The 23,441-nt window shown below is 42.4% G+C and overlaps 1 pseudogene; it reads right to left on the bottom strand.

The window, feature by feature from the left end:
• Positions 1-16,508: 16,508 nt before the first annotated feature.
• LOC101713473 (c-Myc-binding protein pseudogene) lies at positions 16,509-20,081 on the bottom strand (annotated as a pseudogene).
• Between the last annotated feature and the right edge of the window lie 3,360 nt (positions 20,082-23,441).

Raw genomic sequence — 23,441 nt, 5'->3', positions numbered from 1 at the left:
GCTGCAGATATAAGAAATATTTCATTTTCTTCTTTACTGTAAGATAAATGGAACAAGTATGATCAATCATACCAATGAATGCCAACCTCAGTTTACAGAGGAATCAAGATTGGTAAAGGATGGTGGACTGAGCTCAAACACCACCCTATCAGAGTTGAACACTGTTTGCTAATAGCCACGCCATTGTCCTTGGGGCATACAATCTAATATTGCACAGCTTTTGATTTGGTCAGGGGAGGAGCTAGAATTTAAGATTTTGTTTGTTTATGTGTGAAAACTCCCAATTTGTATACATTGTCATTTCATTTAAAGCATTAAAAAGAGCTTGCATGAACCCAGGTGCACTGAAATCCCAGCACTCTGGGCAGTTGAGGCAGGAGGATCAAAAGTTCAAGCCCAGCCTGGGCAACTTAGCAACACATTGAGATCTTGTCTCAAAATAAAAAGAAAAGAAGGTCTAAGAATGTAGCTCAGTTGGAAAGCCCTAGGCTCAATCCTCAGTCCACAAAACAAACAAAAAACAAAGTCACACATGAATCTTTTGCCCAACCAATGGGTTTGCTCCCCTTAGTTGTGAGGCATATGTCCAGAGACATAGAATTGAGCTGCCCTGCCGGAAGAGAATGGAAGCTGTGAGGAAAAGAAGCAGAAAGTCTCACTCTTGGAAATACTAGATCAAAAATAACTAGACTCTGGAGAGATGACCCCTCCTGTAGAGCACCTCAAAAGTAGGGTCTCCACTGCAGCTACCTGGATGATACGTAGGGACCAGGAGCTTCTGTGAAGGTTTCTGTAGTCAAGTTGGCACGGAGGATGTGGAGTCCATGAGCACTGGCCTTCAAATGGGCAAAGCAGCTCTGTCATGGAGCATCTCAATGCTGCCCAGGATGGACTGAATACCAGAGACCCAGTCAGGGTGCCATGAACTGTGATGTTGTGGTGATCTCTCAACAGAGAAGGAGAGATCCTCCCTCACAGCCTCCTCTGGCCCTTACTTCCACCACAAGACTGAGATTGCATTTCCCATGAGACCTGCTGTCTTACAACAGCCCAGCATAGACAGAGTGCTTTAGTTTTATTCTAAATGCTTGGGGCAGTTTAGCTGACATTTGAAGTATCTAAACCAGAATATCTATTCCAAGGTAGTTTGTTAGCCTTTGACAGACTCTGATTAGTAATTCACATCCCCTTAGGTTTGGTCTCAGAACACCACAGGCTTTGTTAATTGGCAGAGTGGATGGTGGATTGGTTTGATCTCTGGAGAAATGAATGTTGAGCAAGCTGTGTGGACCAGCTAGAAGCACTGTACAAGCTTGCATACCTTTGCATGGATAAGTCTGAAAGCCAAGTGAGTCAGCAGTCTGTTTCCATTCCCTTCAAAAGGGCACCCAGTGGAGGACTTTATACTTGAGATGTGCTTTTCAGAGACCTCAAGCAGAAGGTTATCCCTTCTGGCATAAAATACAGTCACATTCACCTCTGGTGAAACTTTCAAACAAGTTACTTGCAAAGTTCTTAAAAGTCAGAAATCTGAGCTTTTCCTCAAGCCTGCAGAACAACTGGGTTGCCTCTTTTTGTGTCTGCTTGATAATAAATGTCTGCTTGGCAGAATCTGGGGTGAAATTCATTCACTCTAAGGAGAAGGTGTGATCATGGGTATCACCTACTTTAATTATTGAAGACTATGATAAGAACCAACAGTTGTGAAGATCCAAATTGGTTGAGGTCAGTTCAATCCTGATAGCTGGTGGAACAGTCAGATTTTGAAAATAGTATCATTCATTTCTTTTTGAAAAAGAATATCACATTTCTTTCTCCTGTAGCACCAGGGATCAAATGGATAAGTGTTACACCCTTACTTCGTGGATATTGCCAGTGCTAACATTTGGATGTGCCTTAGTTACTTTTCACATTGCTGAGACAAAATACCCGACACCCAAAGTTAAAAGAGGAGGGCCAGGGATTTAGCTCAATGGTGCCGCCGCCTGCCTCACAAGCACAAGGTCCGGAGTTTGATCCCTGGTACCAAATAAATAAATAAATAGTTAAAAGAGGAAAGGTTAATTGTAGTTCACAGTTTGTACAGGTTTCAGTCCATAGTTGGCTGGCTCTGAGGCAGGGTGGCATGGCAGAGGGGCATCACAGAAGATAAACAGTCCATGATGTGGCAGAGCAGGCAGAAGGCATCCAGCAGTAAGCAACAGCAGCAGAAGAAACAGCAGGAAGCCTCCCTTTTATGCCATCCAGGCAACCCACCCTTTGGGCGGTGCCGCCCACACCCAGGGTGGATTACCCCTAGTCCCAGCATTATACCCTCAGTCCCAGCATCATACCCTAGATCCAGCCAGCTCTGGAAAGCCTCACCTATGAGTGCATGAGGCTTTGGGAGGACATCTGGATACAAGCCATATCACGACATCCTCTTTTACAATCACTATTAGAAAAAATTCCTAGTAGTCACACCTGGAATGTTTGAGCCATAACTTGTTGGAATCATGTGTGTGTGATCCCAGCAAAAGAGGCTGAAAGTGCCTGCTTAGAAAAGATGAGAGCAGAGTCTCAGATTTTTTTCTGTGTTTTATGTGAGTTTATGTGTTTTGAACTGGGGTATTCAATTTTACCTGCATTTCCAATTTAGTCAACAGAAATGAGGCACTTGCTACCTGCTAGCTTTCTATAAGGCCTTGTAAGGATTAGAGATGTAAATTAAATGTAAATTCTGAAATCACTGACTTTAATCTACTAAGAAAGAAAGAAATATGTGCAAATATCAGCCTATAACACAGACTGTTTTTAGGCTATTTAAAAATAGCGTAGCTAAGGCAGGGTGTTGCACATCTGTAATCCCATCACTCTAGAAGGCTGAGGCAGGAGGAGAGCAAGTTCAAGCCCAGACTGGGTCATTTAGTAACTTAGTGAGACCCTGTCACAAAATAAAAAATTTTAAAGGGGCTGAGGTAGTAGCTCAGTCCAAAGGCCCTGGGTTTAATCCCCAGAACCACCAAAAAAGGGAGGGAATAAATATCATGTGAAGAGAGCTCTGACTACAGGGATGAATGGGCTTCAGAGGGGTGGATGAAGTGAATGTTGAAGAATGAGAAGAAATTTGATGAGAATGAGGAGGATGATTCGTGTGTAACAAAGCCCTGGAAGTAGGAAAATCCAACCTGTGCAGGGAAGACTTGTAGAAGGCAAGAGTAATGAGGTTTGGAACCATTTCAACTACGGTTTGTAGCTGGTGCTAGGAACAGTGCCACATGGGTTGCTAGATGGTGAAGCCCAGCCCTCCAGCAGAGCCGCAACCAGCCTGAGAGAACGGTCTTTGCAGATTCCCTAAGGCTCCACGTGGGCTGGCACTTCCTTATTCTCGATGGTTGTGAGTGGCATCCTGTGGACTCCGGACTTTATTGAGGAAGTAGAAGGAAGCCCTTGAGAGTTTCTGAGGACATCTGAGGAGCCTTTAAAAAAATAATGTGCTGGGTGTGGTGGCATATACCCATAACCCTGGGAAAGTTCAAGACCAGCCTGGGCCACACAGTGAGAACCTGTCTCACAACAACAAAAAAATGAATAATGAGGATAATAACAAGGTGAGCATTAAGCATAATTTTCCTTGTTGCTCACTCTGTTAAAGGTATATTCTCACATATTCTCAAAGACCTTTGAAAGGTAAATTGTTCTATGTGAGCAAATGAGTCACATAACAGTTCAATGAATTCTTTAAGAATTTGTGCCAAATACAGATGGGTTGCCTGGTTCTCTGAGCCCTCAGCCTAGAACCCTTATTGTCCTGGTTTTTGTGGCGCTGCAGTCCTGTCTGGATTACTCATGCAGTACTTGCTTGAGTGTTTAGATGAAAGTACAAAATTAAACAAAAGTATACACATGTAATCTAAGAGTAAAAACAAACTCAGATTTCTCCTTGATATTTTAGACATTCTTTATTTTTCCACTTATAATCAAAGAACCCATTAGACCTTCTAAGAAGGAAAAGCTGAAATTTAAAAACATTAGTAGTTTATTCAAATAAGTTCAAGGTTATGAGCAAAACTGTCAACCAGTGTCTCTCCCCTTGCAAATGCATTGCATTTGTCACAACGTTAAGTAATGCAGCATTTATGCATTGGCCCTAAGCTGTTGCTGGCCCTCAGCAAGCAACAGATAGCAACTGCAGTGAAAAGGTAAAGGAGTATCAATTCCAAAATAGAACATTTTCCAGGGGCGACTCAGCCACTTGTTGCACTTGGAGGAAGGCAAAGTCCCAGGAGAAGGAGCCCTAAATGGAAGTATCAAAGTCATCAAATACAAAAAGGGGAAAACATTTAGGGCTTCTCTGATCCACACAGGCTTGGTTGCAGAAAAGAAACAGACAGGGAGAGGTTGTCCTGGTGGGGTACTTGTTGCCTGACTTCCAGCCTGTGCTTTTCTACCACTTGCTGCAGCCTCCCTAAGTGCATGCTCTCCTGTCATTTCCCAATGACTATCATCCTATCTATGGGCTTTTGAAAGTTGTTTTTGTTTTTTGGTACCAGGGATCAAACTCGGGACCTTGCACTTTTAAGGCAGGTGGCGGAACCACTGAGCTAAATCCTCAGACCTTTTGAAAGTATTTTTATTGTGACATATGTCAGACAGGATGAAATCTCCTCCCCCTCCCCCTTCCCCTTCCCCTTCTCCCCTCCCTTCTCCTTCCCCTTCCCCTTCCCCTTCCCTTTCTCCTTCTTCTTCATACTGAGGATTGAACGCAGGACCTTACACTTGCCAGGCAGGGAGGAAGGCACAGTACCACTGAGCTACATCCCCAGCCCCGAAATCTACTCTTTTGAAGTGTATACTTCAGTGGGATTAACATATCCATTATGTTGTGCAACTACCACCATTTTCCAATTCCAGAACATTTCCCTCACCCCTAAAGAGCGCTGTAAGCGAAGTGAGCTAGGCAGTCAACACAAATACAGTACAAATCCGCTTACAGGAGGTGCTGAGTCATCAAAGTCCATCATACAGAAAGCAGAACACTGGTTTCCCAAGCCTGAAGGTTCAGGGAATGGGGAGTGACTGTTTAATAGGTATAGAGTTTTCATTTTGTAAGATGGTGAGTTATCTAACTGGATGGTGGTGATGACTGTATTGCATTACAGTTTGCAACCATGGCACCAAGCAAAGGATGAGAGATTACTCGGAGTCAATGTCCAATTCAAACTCCAAGAAGCACAAAGGGACTTCCCTTAACTGAGACCCCTCAGAGAGAGAGAGTCTCATAAAGACAGTCCTGAACAGAAGCTTCTGTGGATTTTTATTGCTAGACCTAGGAAGCCAGGATAAAAGACAAAGGAAGGATGATGGTGCAGGAATTCATGCAGGGAAGAGGGCAAGGACAGGGGAAGGTCAGGGTGGTCCGTGACATGACTGACCTTAGGGTCAATCTAAGTGATAAATCAGAGTATGGAAAGGAGCAGGCCCAAGCATTCATTCCTTAAGGCAATCTGTTTTGACCCTACTTGGATGTGTGGCCCGGTAGGCTATGTTTTAATCTCTAACCATGGATTCCAGAAGGTTTTGAGCATGTGGTTCCAAAAGTCCTTTACCTCTGCATATCCATCTCCTACACACCTCCTCCGCCAACGCCCCTTCAATACGGTATTATGAAGCTGTTTTAACACCATTGCGGTGTGTCCTTAAAAATGGTTACAATAGTAAATGTATCAGTCAGTGCTTACTACAGAAACAGGTATAATGTAAGATAGACAAATATATAAGGATTTACAAGAGTGGCTTACAATGGCCACCCACTGAGTCAGGTGTGGAAGGGTGCAGAAAGGCTGTCTGTGCGCTGGAGAGCCAAAAGATGAGGTTGAAGGCCTGGAGCTCACTGCTGTGTCCGTGAGAGTCCGTATCAGGAGGCCGGACCGTGTGTGCTGGACACTGATGAGTCTGCGCTGGAAGCCAGGAGACGACGTCCAAGGTGAAGGTGAAGATGGCAGCGCCTCCAAAGAAACAGAAGCAAGCCTTCCTCTTCGTTTCCTTTTTATTCCAGTCAGGGGATAACTTGGGCCACTCACCCTCAGGGTGGGTCTCCTGTCTTCACTAAATCCCTTCAGCCACACCCAGAACTATGCTGATCCAATTTGGTTGGGCGTTTCTTACTCAAGTTGACACAATCAGGAAACTATCACACTAAATTTTATGTTATATGTATTTTATCATAGTTTTTAAAATGAGGAAAGATTCTTGCAGGAATCTTTTTTTTGAAGGGGGAGGTTCTCACTGTGTAGTTCAGACTGTCTTTTTTTTTTTTTTTTTTTTTTTTGGTACCGGGGATCGAACTCAGGACCTTGCACTTGCGAGGCAGGTGCCTGAACCACTGAGCTAAATCCCCGGCCCCCAGACTGTCTTCGAACACACTGTGTAGATCAGACTGGCCTCAAGCTCATGGCAAGCCTCCTGTCTCAGCCTCCCAAATGTTGGGATTTACACGCGTGCACCACCACATCCGGCTCCTGTAGGAACGTTGTGAATAGCAATATATTATTGCATCGTTTGTGCCAGTAGCTTTCATTTGATAAATGGACACATTTTAAACATACCAAGTATTTTTTTTGAAAAAGAAATCACAGCTATATAAATTACTTTCCATCCTCCCCTTCCAGCAGCCCCCAACAACTAATCCACTTTCTGTCTCTCTAGATTTACCAATTCTGGACATGTCATATAAATGGAATCATGTGATGTATGTGGTCTTTTGTGTCTGGGTTCTCTCACTTAGAATAATGTTCCAAGCTCTGTCCATATTACAGCAAGTATCAGTACCTCATTCCTTTGCAAGGCTACACATATGCACTCTTTAAAGTGGATTCCAATCTGAGATAGTCTTTTCTCTGCAGATTATTTCTCAGAGGTAGAACTCTGCCATATCTGAGCTGGTCGGCAGCAGCCTTTCTAGGAGGCTTCATTGTACACTGCCGGCCACATGGACCTAATTTCCTGTCTCTCTGCTCGCCCTTCTCCTCTTCCCAGCTTGAGAGGCCCCAGCACAGTGGGGGCTGCTGTTGAGCTCCACCAGGACCTATGGCCCCTTCTCGGGTTCTTAGTAGCAATGTAACCCACAGGTTTCATGGCATCAGTGGCTGTTCTCTCATTCATTCCCTTGCTTAAAGATAATAAGATATCACAGAGAAGACATTCTGCTGGGCATTCTGCTAATTGTAATGGAAAGTGGCCCCGATGACCAAACAAGTGCAGGGCCCTGGGCAGTATCTGCTGAGACACAGGCAGCTTGGAGCAGGAGGTGCAGGGAACCTGCTCAAGCTGCAGCTCCATCTCATTTCCTGCATTTCTGAGCCCAGAGGAAGGGGTTGGCATTGCCTTTGTCTGCAGGATCTGCTGTGCCTTCGTTGGATTATAATAAAATTCCCCCAAGTGCGGAGGGCGCCAGCTGAGAGTGCAGTGTTCTGGTTGGGTGCTTTCTAGAGTTACCTGTCATCTCTCACAGTAGAAAGGGCTAAAGAAGGTCGCTTTATTTGGTAAAGGTCAAATCTCTTTTTAGTTGGTTTTGTTTTGTTTTGTTTGTGAGACAGGGTCTTGTTACATAGTGAAGGCTGGCTTTGCAGCCTACGTAGTCCAGGCTGGCCTCCCACTCACAGTGATTCTCCTGCCTCAGGCTCACAAGTGCTGGGATTATAGCTGTGTACAACCACATTCATGGCTCAAATCTGTTTTAAAAGGTTATGCAGGGTATTAACTGGGGGATTAATACCCAAAGTACTGGGGAAATTGTGGGATTTTGTGTGGTTTTCTATCTATACTTGTTACTTTCTAGAAATTTCTCTGCTACCTCATTTTCAGGTTCTTCCTTGGAACAGATAAATATTTGGAAGCCAGGAAGTTTTTCATCCCCAAGCTCAGGGATAATCTAACCTGTTTTTGATAGGTCTCCCACCACCTCAGCAGCTATTATGTATAGTAGCTGCCCTCTTCCTATGGTGCCTTGCCCCTCCCCTGTGTGACATCATGCCAAGATGGTTGCTCCCACCAAAGAACAAACCCTTCTTCCCAGCATGCCCCTGTTCCCACCTAGACAGTAACCTAATACTCGCTCACCTCCTACCACCTAGTGACATCACCGGCTCCTCCATTTCCTAGTCACTACCTCACTCAACCCTGCCTCAGCCCCTACAAGCCCCACCCCAGTCTCTATGAAAGACTCTCCCTGCCCCAGCCATATTGCTTTTGTCTCTCCTTTGTTCAGAGACAGCCCGGCAGATCTATTCCCCTAATAAAGGCTTGTTGTGGCCTGGTCTGGTCTTGGTCTTCGGCCCTTTTACCTGACAGTTTTCCTGGAAAGTTTAGGTGGGATTCAATTGGGAATATTTGAAGGTTTGAGGTCGGGAAGAAGGAGATGGGCTGAAAGAGAGTGAGGACCACCTAATGGCAGGACAATTTGGGGGAAAGGTGAGCACTGTTTTTCTCTAAAATATGAAAGGTTCCTTTGAGATTCTTATATGAGCGTGAACTGAGAAAAGCCTGGTATGTAGCATTATTTGTCCCCAAGGGTCCCTCGTGATGAGAACAAGGCCTGTGCACTGCCAACCATCCACTCTGTGGCATCCCATGTGGTCGGACTAACATGTCATTCCTCTTCTCACCTGCCTGTCTCCAATCCTTAAATACTCTCTTGCATCTTCCCTGGGAGCTAGCAGAGGCCATCAGACATGGCAATATGTAAAAAGCTTTGGCACTTTTGATAAAATGGGGAAAATATTGCTGCTGTGACCTTCTTCTTCTCTTCCGTCCTTGAACACAGTGTGATATCTGGAGCTACACCAGCCTTACTGTGGCAGTCACCTTGTTATGACATAGAAAGGTCAAAAGAATTGCAGAGGTGTTAGTGCTAACATCACATCACCAAGCTGAGGAGTCAAAACCACTTATTATCTAATTATAATCTTCATGTTGTTTGAGAGCTAGACACTACATCCCTTCACTTCTGTCGAAGTTCCTTTTAGTCAGATTTTTGCTACTTGACTATACTCCAAACTAATATAATTTATGGAAAGAATTTGATTCCATACCTCTCCTTTGGCTCACTAATACATATTTACTCTAACACTTCTACCCAAATATCCATCACTTCCCTCTTGTCTCTCTCCTGTGTATTTCAGTACGGTCTGACTTGATAGAGGTCAAAGTTTTGAATTTTGGAGAAGGCTTGCTGAACTCATTTTGAAAAACATATATTCGCAAGTTTCGTTTTCAAAAGCTAATACGTGTTTCTCCATGTAGATAAAAATGCTTCTTGGGGCAGCTGCCACCCACACCTGGTTGGACTAGCAGATGTGGGAGAAGGAAAGGGAAATGGCCTGTCAGTATGGAGCTGTTGGGTGATGGGCCAGTTTGCGTAAGAAGGAAAGACTCTCAGAAACCCACAGCCTTTTGTCCCTCAAACACCAACAGACGAGTGCGAAAAAGCTGGAGTAGAAGATGCTGGAGGACTTACTGTAGATCTTCATGACACTGACAAAACTTTACATTTTTAAAGAAATTCATGCTTTTTAGAAGTTTTGAAATCTATGCTTTTAAATTTTTAAAATTAATCCACTGAACATGTGTCTCTGATTTCTTTGCTGGGTGGTTGACATTTGTTGTCTGTTGAGGATACGGCCCATTGTACCTTGTAGCTTCCTGTTTATTAGGACCTAGGAGAAAAATTTCTGGCTGCTCATAAAACCTCCAGTGTTTCAGCAATAATTTTATTTTTATCTCATGAATATTTTGGATGATTTAATTGTCAATGAGCTGCGGATTTTTGTTTGTATGCTTTTTTTAAAAAAAGTTATCTAAAAAGGTGTACAAGCCTCATGACACTTGTTGATATTAGATAAGAGTGAATTAATAATTGGTTAGATTCTCATGTGACTGGCCAGTAATAACTCTCTGCCTTCACCTGAGATTTTCCAGCCTTGACGGGGTATATGCAGTGTAACTAACATCACAGGAATTTTCAAAATCTTATCTGTTGTTGTCACTAGCTTTAAGGATTTTCATTAAAATGGCAATAAATAAAAAGTTAACAAGCATTTTAATTAAGATAAACAATCCCTAAAAAAAAAACCTAATTGCTTTGACATTACCATTAAAGTTTATTTTTCACTAAGGTCAAGTCCAAATGGATGCTCCTGATTAGCTACAGCTCTGCTCCAATCCCAACTCCTTCCAAACTGCATCCCCATCTTTAAAGTAGCTTCTAGACGGCCCTGCACCCAGCCTGCAGAAGAGGGAAGACCAAGAAGGATGGAGTCAGGGTGGAGGTGGGGGATTAGTCATATTTTAATGGCCAGAACTCAGCCACATTGGAACACTTAACTGCAAGGGAAGCTGGGAAATAAAGTCCAGCTTAGTGCCCAAGAAGCAGAGGAAAGTTTTGATGGAGACCTAGTCAAGATCTGCAACAATGAAAGAGATAATGAAGTAAAAGAAAATGAGCTTTACAACCCTGAAAAAGGGATGGAAAATTCAATTAACAGAAAGATAAGCTACACCCCAAGGGAGACTGTAGAATTCTATCTCCCCACGTCACATGTTAAAAAGTGAAAAAGGCTATGATATAAATAGGATAAGGGTGAAATTCAAAAGACATTGTGGGGACACACATGGCACATTCCTCCCTGGTGACACAGTAGGCAGAACCAACCCAGCTACATAAAGACGCCTAGAGTGTTAACCTGTTCCCCAGATAGAATTATCCTAGAAAACTCCCACTCTTACGTATCTACCTGAGCATCTGTTCCAAGGAACAGCTCCTGTCTGAAGTCACTTCCTGCCCCCTTGACTGTAAAAGTGACATTGCTTTCATGGAACAGATGTAGAACACAGATGTTGAAGCCAATCAAACTCATAATATTATTACTTTTATGTTACATTTGAAGAGCACGTTTTCTAATCATTGTGATCAGTTTGTGTTAGTTAAGTTTCAAATGTTTAGAAGAATCTGATGTGTTAACCTTGTGATTTTATTTGGAAATGATAAATTGATGCCTGACTTAGAGCTTTCACTTAAATGCTATAAAATAATTCAGTATGTCCTTAAATCATATTCCAGTGTTCAGGAGAACCTAATTTACTACATATAAAATCTAGTTTTATTATAAGAGCTAGTTAAGATATAGAAAGCTTTTCTTGCTGGGTTTATAAATGTTGCCTCATCAGGCATTTGAAGTGTTTCAGAAAATCAAACTTATTAAATTCATAAAGGTAGCTGAAAATATTTTCAGAAAATTAATTATACATATAAAGGTGATCAGCTATTTGAAGAATTTTTATTTTTTAATTTATGAGTTAATTGAGCACTAACCAACTTACAAGGAAAAAGTCATTCTCATTTTTGTACAAAAATCACTATATTTACAAATTAAATAGATTTACAGGTTAAGCTTGAAGACTTAAAACTGAATTTTAAAATGTTCAACTTTAGTCAACTGAATATTAAAAAATAAGTTGAGTATTAATGAAAGCAGCTGAAAGTGAGTGAGGAAGGAGGAAGAGGGAGAGCAATAGATGATCAGGAAATAACAGGAGCAACATTTAATATTTAATAAATTAGTTTCTTTCTGGGTGTGGTATGAGGCTAGAAATTGGCCCATGGTGTCTGGAGGGGGGAAGGTGCAATCTTCAGACATCATAGCACCATAATTGGGAAATTTTTAAAAGGTATGGAGTTGGGGGTGCGATATTATATACACGTGAAACGCTCACAAAGTCAACTATAAAACCCTGGTTATGGCATCCATGTCTCCTAAGGCCTCCTAAAGATTCAGGGCGTTTTGGAGGGAAACTCTGCCTCACAGATGGGCTTGACGCTCTAACAAGAGTTGAGGGGTGACTCAGCCCGAACCCCACTTACCTGAGCCGTGTCTCCTACAGAAGGACAAAGGTCGTGCTGACAGACAGGTGTAGGAGTAAGGAGGAACCTGAGAGGATGTAGGAGTCCCAAGACAGAGCTGGGGCCCCCAGAAGAAGGGCCTTGCCTCACAGAAATGGGGTGTGGAGGCATGTGGGTGGGGGAGGGGCCGTGGGGCTGCCAGGTAGAGCCAGGGTCATCTGGGAACCCTTTCCAGGGCGGGGTGAAGGAGCACAGCGGCAGGGTGCAGCCCCGAAACGGATCTAAGATTCAAGATGGGCGCCAGGGCCCTGTGATGACAAAGCCACTCTGGGAACACTTAAAGGGCAGGGGAGTGGCTCCACCTCAATAGGACTGTGTGGCCACCTGGTGCTGAGATCTAGAGCAGAACAGACGTTAAATATAACCAGCACCCCCGCCAAACGGGGCACCAGAAGGGACAGAGCCCTCGGGCAAGTGGATGGTTCCTGGGAGCAGATGGAATCAGCACTCTGCGGCGTCCGGATGCCTTAACATCTGCTGCAATAATGATCGCCACCTTCACTTGGAACCTCGAAGAAGGAAGGACAGGAGCTCGTGGGGGACTTCTGAGAGCTGGTCTGGGGGTGCAGGGCAGTGTGAGACTGCAGGGTCGGGAGCTGCAGTGCCGGGGGTGGACAAGACAGAGCCAGAAACCGGGCTCCAGTAACAGCATCCGGGGCCTCTGCCCTCTGGGTGACAATGACGTCCCCCTACCTCAAGTCAGAACCTCTCGATGTCCCCAGACATTGCCAAATGCCCCGCTGCTCTAGAATGAAAGCACTGAGAAACCCGGAACTCTTCCGTAAGCAGTATGGCTAAGTGATTGTTGAATGGCTGAATAGATGGATGACTTGTGGATAGTAATACCAGTGGAAGAGCGGTACTTCCATGAAGATAAAATCCCAAACCTTCCGAGATTAAGACAACTGAAAATCAATTGATATAAGCCAGAGCCAAGATAGATTTATCCCTAGTAAAGTTAAGAAATAAATAATGGCTTGTTTCTACTTCAGAATTTTTAAACTGATACAATAGCAAGTGTTTGTAATCCCACCGACTTGAGGCTGAGGTAGGAGGATTGTGAGCTCAAGGCCAGATGGGGCAATAGCAAGACCACAACTGCCAAAGTTTTAAAAAATTATTTATCCGGTTTGCAGGTTGTTTGGTTTATTTCCTCGTGCTAATAGTGAATACATGTTTATCATTATAAATGTGCTTTCGAGTAGAAATGTGTCACTTCTTTGGGGTTCTCAAGAGACCAGTTGAAAACCTGGTTCTATTTAAGCCCAAAGTTCCCGTACATGTCTCGAGTGAACTGATCGCTTTACACCTGTGACTGCAACAAGAGGCAGAGGGCATAAAGTGAGGAGAGGGCACAGGATACCTTTCATTTTCTCCCCCTAAAATGTCACAATGCGATAGCAGTAACTCAGAGAAAGTCTGGTTGAATCTGCGGTGTGAGTGGTTTGAGGGGACAGACCAAGGAGTGCTTTAAGGTGGAACACTTAGGCTGGGGACATAGCTCAGTGGTAGATTGGCTGTGTGCACAAAGGCCCTAGGTTCAATCCCCAGGACCACAAAAGGAACAAACAAACTGAGGTAGAGCCCTGGCAAATCAAAGGTTACAGGTGGAGCTGGGTTATCTGTTGTCAGTGGGGAGGGGCAGGGCGTGGGGGGACCAGAGTGGGAGCCTCAGGAGGATGAGATCAAGGGGGCTGGACGCTTCACCTCTGAGCTAAGGAAATGGGATGTGGAAACCCTTGTCAAGCTGAATTTCTGTTGAGTATGGACAGAGCTTCCACAAGGCTCACGTGTTGTTGGTTTGCAGTTCCCTGAATTTAACAATGTTATGATGATAATGGAATTTATTTTCCCTTCCAAAACAACTCAGAGAGATAGTTCCTAAGGGAGGGTCATAAAAACCTAGACATACCAACCCTCTCTACTCCTAGGTTAGCCTTGGCCACTTGAGTCAAAACCAGTGTTATCTGAGGGTGAGGGGATATTTTGTCTCAAGGGTAATCTAATGAGCTTTAGGCAAAATTCCAGAATGGAAACCTCATTTGAAAATTTCTTTTCATTATGATCCAGAGAATAACTTTTAGCTATTATAGACTTACAAATCTCTTATCCTTGCTTTTTTTATTTTTCTAGCATCATGGCCAAGAAGCCAGCGAAGCCATACTATCCACTCTTCCTTTCCCATCAATAACAACATGCCTGGTTGTTCTGCTGGGCATGTGGATACTCAGACAACACACCTATTCCCAGATGCCCTTGCTAGATATGGCCCTATTGCTAATTCTGAGATGAGGCAGGAGTATCCTGTGGAAGCCTCTAGGGACTTTCCTTGAAGGACACCCTGTGTCTGCTCTCTCCCTGGTCTTTTCTTTAACCCTCCCCCATCTTGCCATTTCTAGGGCTGGCAGAGTAAGGAGCCCAGGGGGCCCTGAAGACTTTGCACAATGGCCACACCAGCCCTGGACAATCTAACTGGACCTTCACACAAGATAGAAATAATCCTGTATTGACTGTAAGTCTCTCTTTGGGGGAGTTTTCTGTTACTTGCACTCAAAGCTAATCCTCAGTGACACAAAAAATAAAATTCTGTTCTATGATCTCTCACTCACCTTATTAAAACTATTTTGTAATTTCTTTCTCACTCATGCTTTCTTCCCCATGATTTGTCCCACAGGAAATTGATAAATGATCTCTGAAAGTCCTGGGTGAACCATATCAACTCACACATCCTGCACCCTAGATTTGAAAATCTTGAATGATGTCTCATTTCCCCCAGGTCAACCTATACCTCTTCAGCCTAGTGCTATAGTTTGAGTGTGTCCCTTGGGGTTCCTGTGTTGAAATTTAATTGCCATTCCATTGTGAGGTGTTAAGAGGATAGAAACTTAGCCATCTATGGTATTGAGGGTGGTAGGTGATTAGGGTTAGATACAGTGAGCAAGGTAGCGCCTCCATGATTTAATGCTGATGGCTCTATATGAAGAGAGAGATCCCAGAGACCTATGCTCATGCTCCTTGTCTCTTGCCATGTGATGTCATGTTCCACTGCAGGACTCTACCAGCAAAAAGACCATCAACATATGCAGGCCTTCCCCCTTGGACCAGAATCATGAGTCAAAGTAAACTTTTTTCACTTTTTTATAAAGTTATCCAGTCTCAAGTATTTCATTATAGTAATAGGAAACAGATAAATACAACTGGTACGGAAGACTTCTCTCCCGACTCTCCTTGAATCGACTCTCTTCTCCTGAAATGCCCATTCCTATCTCTGGCTGTCAAAGTTCTCCACAGTTTTCTAGACCCATGTCATGCACCACCTTTCCTGTGCAGACTTTCCTCCTTTCTTCCATGGGATGGGATCCTCTCTCTCTCTCTCTCTCTCTCTCTCTCTCTCTCTCTCTCTCTTCAAGAATATAGTGCTTTACCATTTACAGATCTTTCAAGTACATTCTCATTTGACCCTCACAACAACCCTGTGAGGTAGGCAGCACAGATGTTCTTCTCATTTAACAGATGAGGAAAGTAAATCTCAGAGCAGTGAGCTGATGTGCCCAAAATTCTACAGTTGGTAAATAATTTATGTTAGTATCAGTCTTTGGCCTAAAAATTCAGCACCCAGCCTCCCCTCATATATGCCCCACCTACTTCACAGGGATAATGAAGATAAAATGAATTCAAAGCTAGAAAAATACTTTGAGGGGAAGAAAACACTGTATGATTATATCCATAAACTATAATTGTCCATGATAAATGCTCATTCCCCTTCTCATCCCAGCTTGTGCATGAACCCAGAACGTTATATTACCTCTGTCTGTACTAAGCAACTAGGTAAGGCAGGGTAACAGTGTGATCCTATCTAAAGTTATATAAATTACAATCAGAGTATCTTCATTATTATGCAAAATGAACAACACACAAAGGCTAATGAGCAACTAGGGCCCACTAAAGTACATAGCAAAGCAAGGCAACATTATCAGATAGGGGATGACTGCATAGAAGAAAAAAGTGGTGTCAGAGTTCAAAGAGACACACATACAGTTATCTAAGGCAAAGTGGCGGCAAAGATGAGTTACTTTCTCCGCATTATATAAACAAGAGCAAAAAATTCATGGGAACCCATACGAAAGCATCGTATGTCACACAGATTTCTCTGGTTGCCTACAGGGAATATAAACACTCATCTTCATTGTAAAGCATGATTGTATCTGTGCTCGTATCCTGAACTAAACAAAGGAACAGCTCCATGCTAAACCTCCTTGGGTAAAATACAATTAGTACAATTACTCCTAATCAGACTAATAAATAGGACATCTTTTAATGAATTAGATGGCTGTTTACGTTTCCTTCATGATTTACTTTATTTGGGTTCTCCTGCTTTAAGACCCAAAGAAAGTTATATTGAGTTTTTATTGGTGATTCTAAGTATATATGTTTTTAACATTTAAAATGTGATAGGTGAATTTAACATAGTAAAAGTTTTATAGCATCTGTTCAGAAAGGATTATATACTATACAAACTATTCCAGTCATACAAAACCATTTTTCAGTGTCTTTTCAACTGAGAAGAATCCTATTCAGCACGCTTCTCCTCCAGAGGTAGTTCATACTGAGCAAGCTTTGCTTTCAGTTTTTTATTTTCTTCTATAGTAGCTTCATATTTCTTTTTCACTTCTCCCAATTCTAGGCCAAGCAGCTCAATTTCTGGATTTTCTGGGGTAGCAGCTCCTAAGTGATGCTTAAAAATATCCAAAGCACTATGAGGTTTCTCTGGTTCTTCATATAAGGCTACCAACACCTTGGTCAGAGTGTCCAGCACCCCCGACTTCTCCAAGTACCTCCGGAACTGCTCGTGCTTCGAGTCGTAGTAATAAGGGCAACGGCGTAGCTTGGGATCCTTCTCTTTATGTTACTTCTGTAGTGTTGTGTATCCCTCACCTGAGATTATACTCTGAGCTGCCTTTTAATTATTTTGTCCTCATTTTACTTCCAGCCTATATAGAAAGTTTTGTGAAAAGAGAAACTATGCATATTAATCAGTGTAATCTCTACTGCCCTTACATAGTTCTTGTTTAGAATATTTATTAGTGATTTGTGGAATTGAATGGACAATGCTTCTTTGGCACAGAAAGACACTAATATAACTCATGGCTGAACAGTTTGTTTTAGATTTTATTATTCAATCTCTCTCAAATCTTCCAGCTCATTTTGAAGTAAAGTCTATGGAAAGGATGAGGATAATCAGGTACTGTCTTGCATATTCATTGTCTCTTGCTAAATTGTAGACCCTTGACATCAGGGACTATGTTTTGGACTTATTTTCTATTTTCTCTCTCCTCATATCCCCTACCTCACCCCCAAAGGTCTTGTTCAAAGCCACATGTATTGGATTAAAATACTTGTTGAAGTAGTGAATGAATGAATTTAAACTACTTCATATAGTTCACATTTTATAATGGACACCAGATTTACTTCTAATTTTATTCTTCACCTAGTCCAACTACGAGTCCTTTGCCTGTTCTTTTCTGCACTGAGGAATAAAGTTCTGTAATCAGTGTCTGTGGGTCATGCTCATACCATCAGGCCTGACTATATTCCACATGGCCTTGGGATTGAAATGATGATCCTCCTCTAGTTTCTTGCTTACATAAATTTCCCAAAGCTCTCTTACCCCTGTTAGTCAGATTTCCAATACTGTGACATACACCTGAAATAATTCAACTTACAAAGAGGAAAGATTTCTTTTGGCTTATGGTTTTGGAGATTCCTGCCCATGGTCGGCTGGTCCTGGTGCCTTGCAGCCTGTGACAAGGCAGTACATTCTGGCAAGAGTGCTCATCTCGTGGAAGCCAGGAGGAAAGAGGAAGAGGGAGAGACTGGAGTCCCAGAATTCCTTTTAAAGGACATGCCTTCAATGACCTAACCTCTCACTAGGCCTCACCTCTTAAGATTTCCACCACCTCCCAAAAGCAGCTAGCTGAGGACCAAAACTTTAACAAGTGGGCCTCTGCAGAACATTCCAGAAACAAACTATAGCATAAACCTCCGCTCAGCATCCCTAATCTAGCTTTCCACCTCCTTTGCTAGACAATTCCAAAAGGCCATTGCCAGCAGACGTTCAACCTGCATCAAATCACAGTGCTGTTTGCCAGCTCTCCAAAGTTCTGTTCAATTCAACAGACTTTCACTGACAGACTGTCCCATGCCCAGCCAGATACTAGGCTGGAGGACAGAAAGAAGATTAAGTCATGGTTCCTGTTCTGGAGAGGAGGGGCCTATAGGTTCCCCTTTTCTTTTTATATACCAGACAACCTTCTAATTATTGATTCACATGAACACAACTTTTTGTGAGAATTGACCTGTTTTTCAAGGATGGAGGTTAACACTACATGGTGCTACTATTCAGTAGGCAAAAGATGTTCAGATGAATGTCTGTCAGGGAAAAGTATGGATCTCTCCCACTCTTCTTATCCTAACAATTTTGTGGCCAAGATGGGTTATTGTGATTTTTTCTAAAGAAACACTTGGGAGAGAAGGGACTGTCTAGTTGTTTTGAAATGAAATAAAACTTGTCCCTGGAGCACTTAAGCTACTTATTGCTTGGCTCCTATTGTTTCCCACCATGGGATTATTCAGCTATTTTGTATAGTAAAAAAAAAAAAGAGAATACTGGATAGGGTATACCAGCTGTCCCAATAAAATCTAGGCAGAGAGAATGAAAGAGAGTTATGAGCATACAAATCTGTGAACAGTTGTAATTTGCCTTGCTTTTCTCTGTCCCTTGGCCCCACACCACCCCAAGCTTTATTCCTCATCTTTGATTCAGACAGAGTGTGTGTGGCTCTCCCCTGAGGAGGGAAAAGTCTGCTAAGGAGTCACTGTTACTATTTCTCTAGCTAGGCCACCTCCATGAGATTTTTCTCTATCGGTGGCTTTTACCAAAGTTATCACCTTTATAATCAGTCTTCTGCCATGAACATCCCACTAAGTTATATATGTCTAACCTAACTTTCAGACACTGTTTCAGTACAAATGTGTGTGCCACCATGCCCAGCTCAGAAAGAATCTCTCTTCTTTCTGATTGTGAGTTACATTACAAAGCGCCCTTTCATGCACGGGGCCTAAGGTGACTCCATGCTTGACCCCTTCTTCATGGCCTTCCTTCACCAACAGCAGAGCCACACAGTTGGGGTGGGGGATACAGGACAGCCCTCCCAAGTGAGAACTACCAGGAAAACCTTCTCCCTTCTTGGGCCAGATGCCATAGCAATCACTTGCTATGCATTTATGTGCCCCGGTAACCACAGGGTCACATACCTCTTAAATAGTAAAGCCAAAACAACCCCAGGCAGGCTCCCCCAGCACCCTCACCTGTAACCTGCTGTTTATAACAACCCTTGGCAAACCCAGAGGCAGCCTGCCAGTGTCACATATGGACAGTCTACACCCAGAAGGAATCACTTCTTCCTGAATCACATTTGGATGTTTCTATTTTAGTGGGAGGTATTTCCCAAGGCCAGAGAAAATCAGCTATTGTGAAAAATGAAATCAACTTCCTTTTAAAGAAACTTGTGAGGAACAAGTAGCTCTCGGTCAGTCTGCTCCTCTCTATGGTCAACATCCTGGCAGGAAACTTCTAGAGTTGCCTGAAGCAAGCATGAGAGACTTCAGAAGGAAGAAGTTTTTGCCTTGTCTAGCATTTGACTTCCTGTTTTGTCTCCAAAATTTGCATAGATCTTTTTAATACTTTTAGGAAACATTTTTGTTGTTTTTGTTTCCTTTCTATGAGACAAAATTTCTGTTAATGGGTGATCAGCTATAGGAATGGCCTAGGATTGGCCAAGTTACCCGGTGTAAACCCTATTACCTCCTTTCTGAAGCCTGTTCTGTGCCCCCTCAGTCATCCACTTAGAAGTATCTCCCCTCCATTTGTGCTTCCACTCCTGCCTACTCTTGTAGCACTTTGCTGGTTCCTACATCCTTGATTCTCTACCTGAATGTCAGCCCCTGGGGGCAGGAACCACATCTGACTCCTCTGTTCTGTCCAGGACCAGGGGTTTACACCCATTCCTCCTTCAATCTTCAGAATGCTACTGGTCAGTTCCAGCTGTTTCTCCTTTTCAGGTGAGGGACACATCTGAGGCATAGTTACAAGACTCACCCCAGGCCCCACGGGTGGTAAACACTTAAACCAGAGTCAAGCTCAAGTGTTCTTTCCCATTACACCTTTTGACCTCCTCTCTTAAGTTGGAAGATGAAAAAAGTCAGCAGCTCAGAGGATTTGCTGACTCTTACAGGTCCTAGTGAATTTTTTAAAGCTGTCTCCTTTTTGGCATGGAAGACTTGCTTTTGGATGGCTCACACAAAAAGTACATAATGCTTTTTGGACATAGTAATTGCTTTGATTTTCTTCAATCTTTCCTAAAAGAGGCAGCATGGAGTAGGGGAAAGGAAGGAGGCTAGGGCTGGAGGCTGGGGCTCAAATCCTGTTTCTGTTACTTACCAGCTGTGTGACTAGCACCCAGTGTATTTTGAAGGCGCCCATGAGGTGCTGCTGGCATTGCATTCGTGGCCCTGGTTGACCACCCCTAACTTTTGCAGGCACAGAACACTGGCCACAGCTCTGACCCGTCATGCCTGGAGGGCAAACCCCTCATCTTCCTGGATGACAAAATCTTCCACAGGACCTCCTCCCTGAACTCTTTAACATTGCTGCATGGTGTGTTTTTTATGCCTGTTTATTTGGTGGTTGATTGGTTGGTCATAAATGGAGGATCTTAACTCTTGGTTCAAGCCAGAAGTCCACAAACTAGAACCTGCAGGTCACATTTGCTTACCCTCCTGTTATTGTATGACCCATAAAATGAGAATGGCTTTAACATTTTTAAATGGCTGACAAAATCAAATGAATAATACTATTTCATGATACATGAACATTATATGAAATTAAAACTTCGATGTCTATAAACAAAAGGTTTATTGAACACTGGCATGCTTGTTCATTTGCATATTGTCTACAGCTGCTTTCCTGTGACAATTGCTGAGCTGAGTAGCTGCAATAGAAATCAGATGGACTGAAAAGACTAAATTAGTTTCTATTTGCCCTTTACCAAATAGAGTTTGCCAAGTCAAATAAAAGAAGATTCCCTATGCAGAAATACCCAGCCAGACTCCATCTCCTTTTCCCTCTTCACTCCCCATCCCCAAATGCAATCTCAGGTTGGAAATTCTTTTGGATTAACAAAATGCAAATACTCCCTGGGAATTTGACAAATTCACATCATTCTCCAAACATTTCTTTCATTCCATTTAATCCCACCTTAAGATAAGTGTGGTGGCACATGTCTGTAATCCCTGTGCTCTGGGAGGCTGAGCCAGGAGCAAGACCCTACCCCAAAATAAACAAAAGATTCTGCCAAACTAATTACACTGTACTGAAAATTTCTCATTTGATGCCCAAGGCCTTCAACAAGAGCCTAATGGACTGTGTATTTTGTTAAATGTAACTGGATGAGGAAACTATTAACATTAGTCTCACTTGATGTCTTCCATTGCTCAACAAAAAGCCTTTTGAAAAGTTATACAAATTTGGGGGTGGACAATGAATATTTGATTGAGATTAGTTAATGCAGAGATGAATAAGTCCTCCTTATCCTGAGGAACAAAGACAATTCAGTTTGTAAAGAGCTGCGGACACTCAAATGTCTCTGGAACAGCTGGGATATTTAGAAGCCATATATGAGAAATTGCACATTTTATTTCTTTAGACATGCAACTTTCTTAAGCCTAAACTGTCTTTTAATTGAATCATTTTGGGCAGTTGTATCTCCTCAGATGAGATTATAATAATAAGAAGCTTAGGCCAGGCAGAGTTTTGCAAATTTGTTTCAAAATACAGCAGATAACAAGAGATAAGGCTTGAATCTTGACAACACAGCTTCCTTATAGGACACACCAGTAGCATTTTCATCAACTCCTGACTGCTTTTAACACAGTCCTTGAGGAATTGGAAAAATCTTACTTGGGATACATTGAAAGCAGCACAAAAATAATTGTAGAGGAAAAGAAGCTCTGAAACAGCACAGAAAAGAATCCAAATTTAGCAGAAAAACACAGGCTGTTTGGAAGACAACAGAAGAGGGTTTGAATTGCAGATCCATCCTTCAAAGCTGAGTGACCTCGACCTTTTGAAACTTCAAGTCTCTTTTGAAAGTTCAGCTTTCTCATCAGCAAAACAGGGAGAATATCATCTCCTTTGCTCCATAAATGGTTATTGTGATAAGAAACTACAATCTCCCATTTTAAACAGCAAAGAATACAGCAAGGATAAAAGCAAATACTGAAATATCAGCATAAAATAGCTGGGAACCAGGTTCCTAGGAAACAGAAGAAGGAAACGTTCAGGCCAACTATGGAAAGAGAAATTTTATTTGCATCAGCAGAATTTTGGGGAACTAGGAAAGACTAATAAACATTTAGCCTTTTGGCATAGGTGAATTCACTTGAAATGGTTCTGTTGAAGTCAGGTTTGTGAGGAGGAACTCTGCAATCATCAGAACAAAAACTTCAAAAACAAGAACAAACAAGGATACTGTTGGACCAATAGAAATGATACGATACGAGGAGAGTGAACTAAAGAAATGTCTCCCAAAGTACACTCTGAATATTATTCAAGAAAAAAGTTATGCAATGATGTAATTTAGGAGCTGTTGGGTTAAACAAAGTCAAACTACCTTGTAGGCTTTTTTCTAAAGCAACACCTATATAAGATAAAAGTTCAAACAATAGAGAAGAGCGTGAATTGAAAATTAAGATTGCTTCTCACTTCATCTTGTACCATCCCATTTTTCACAGAATCAAGATTCAAGGCTAGTTTCATATGCATTCTTCCAGAGCCATTACACACAGATATATAAGCATCTTCAGTCATCGAAATAGAGGTCAATATAGGTAAATACCTCACAGAAATGGCAGCCTGATATACACTTGCCTACATCTTCTTTTATTAATATATTCGGGGGAAATATCAGTTCATTTAGATCAGTGGTTCCCAGCTGAGGGTGATGAGTCTGGAGACATGTTTTATTGTCACAATTGGGAGAGTGGCACTGAGGGTACCAGTGGTAACTAGTGGTTAGAACTCTGGGACACTCTCTGGTGTGAGAAACTAAAAGTGTAAATAAGGATCAAAATGTACAATTGATAATGTGAAATAGGAAGAAAAGGTCTAAAGGGGTAGGGCAAAGGAAAGAAGGGAAAGGAAAACATGAGAGGAGGAAAAAATGGAAGCAAAGTCTTTGTAAATAGGGAGGGGGGAGGGGTTGAAGGGAGGGCAGAAGAATGGGGAAAAAATAAGAACCAAGATAAATCATGTAAAGATACAAGATCCCAATGATGAATGCAACTGTTGTATACCTAAAATGTACCAATAAACTTAATGAAAAAAAAAAGAATTCAGGGATGTTACCGTTTATGCTTAAAGACACCATTTATGCTTAAAGCTGTC

Source organism: Heterocephalus glaber, unplaced genomic scaffold, assembly GCF_053883595.1.
Source record: "Heterocephalus glaber isolate CG9 unplaced genomic scaffold, H.glaber_assembly_v1.0 deba00001555, whole genome shotgun sequence".
NCBI classification, from domain to species: Eukaryota; Metazoa; Chordata; class Mammalia; order Rodentia; family Bathyergidae; genus Heterocephalus; species Heterocephalus glaber.
Note: the sequence above shows the minus strand (reverse complement) of the source record. Positions and strands in the feature narration are given on the sequence as shown.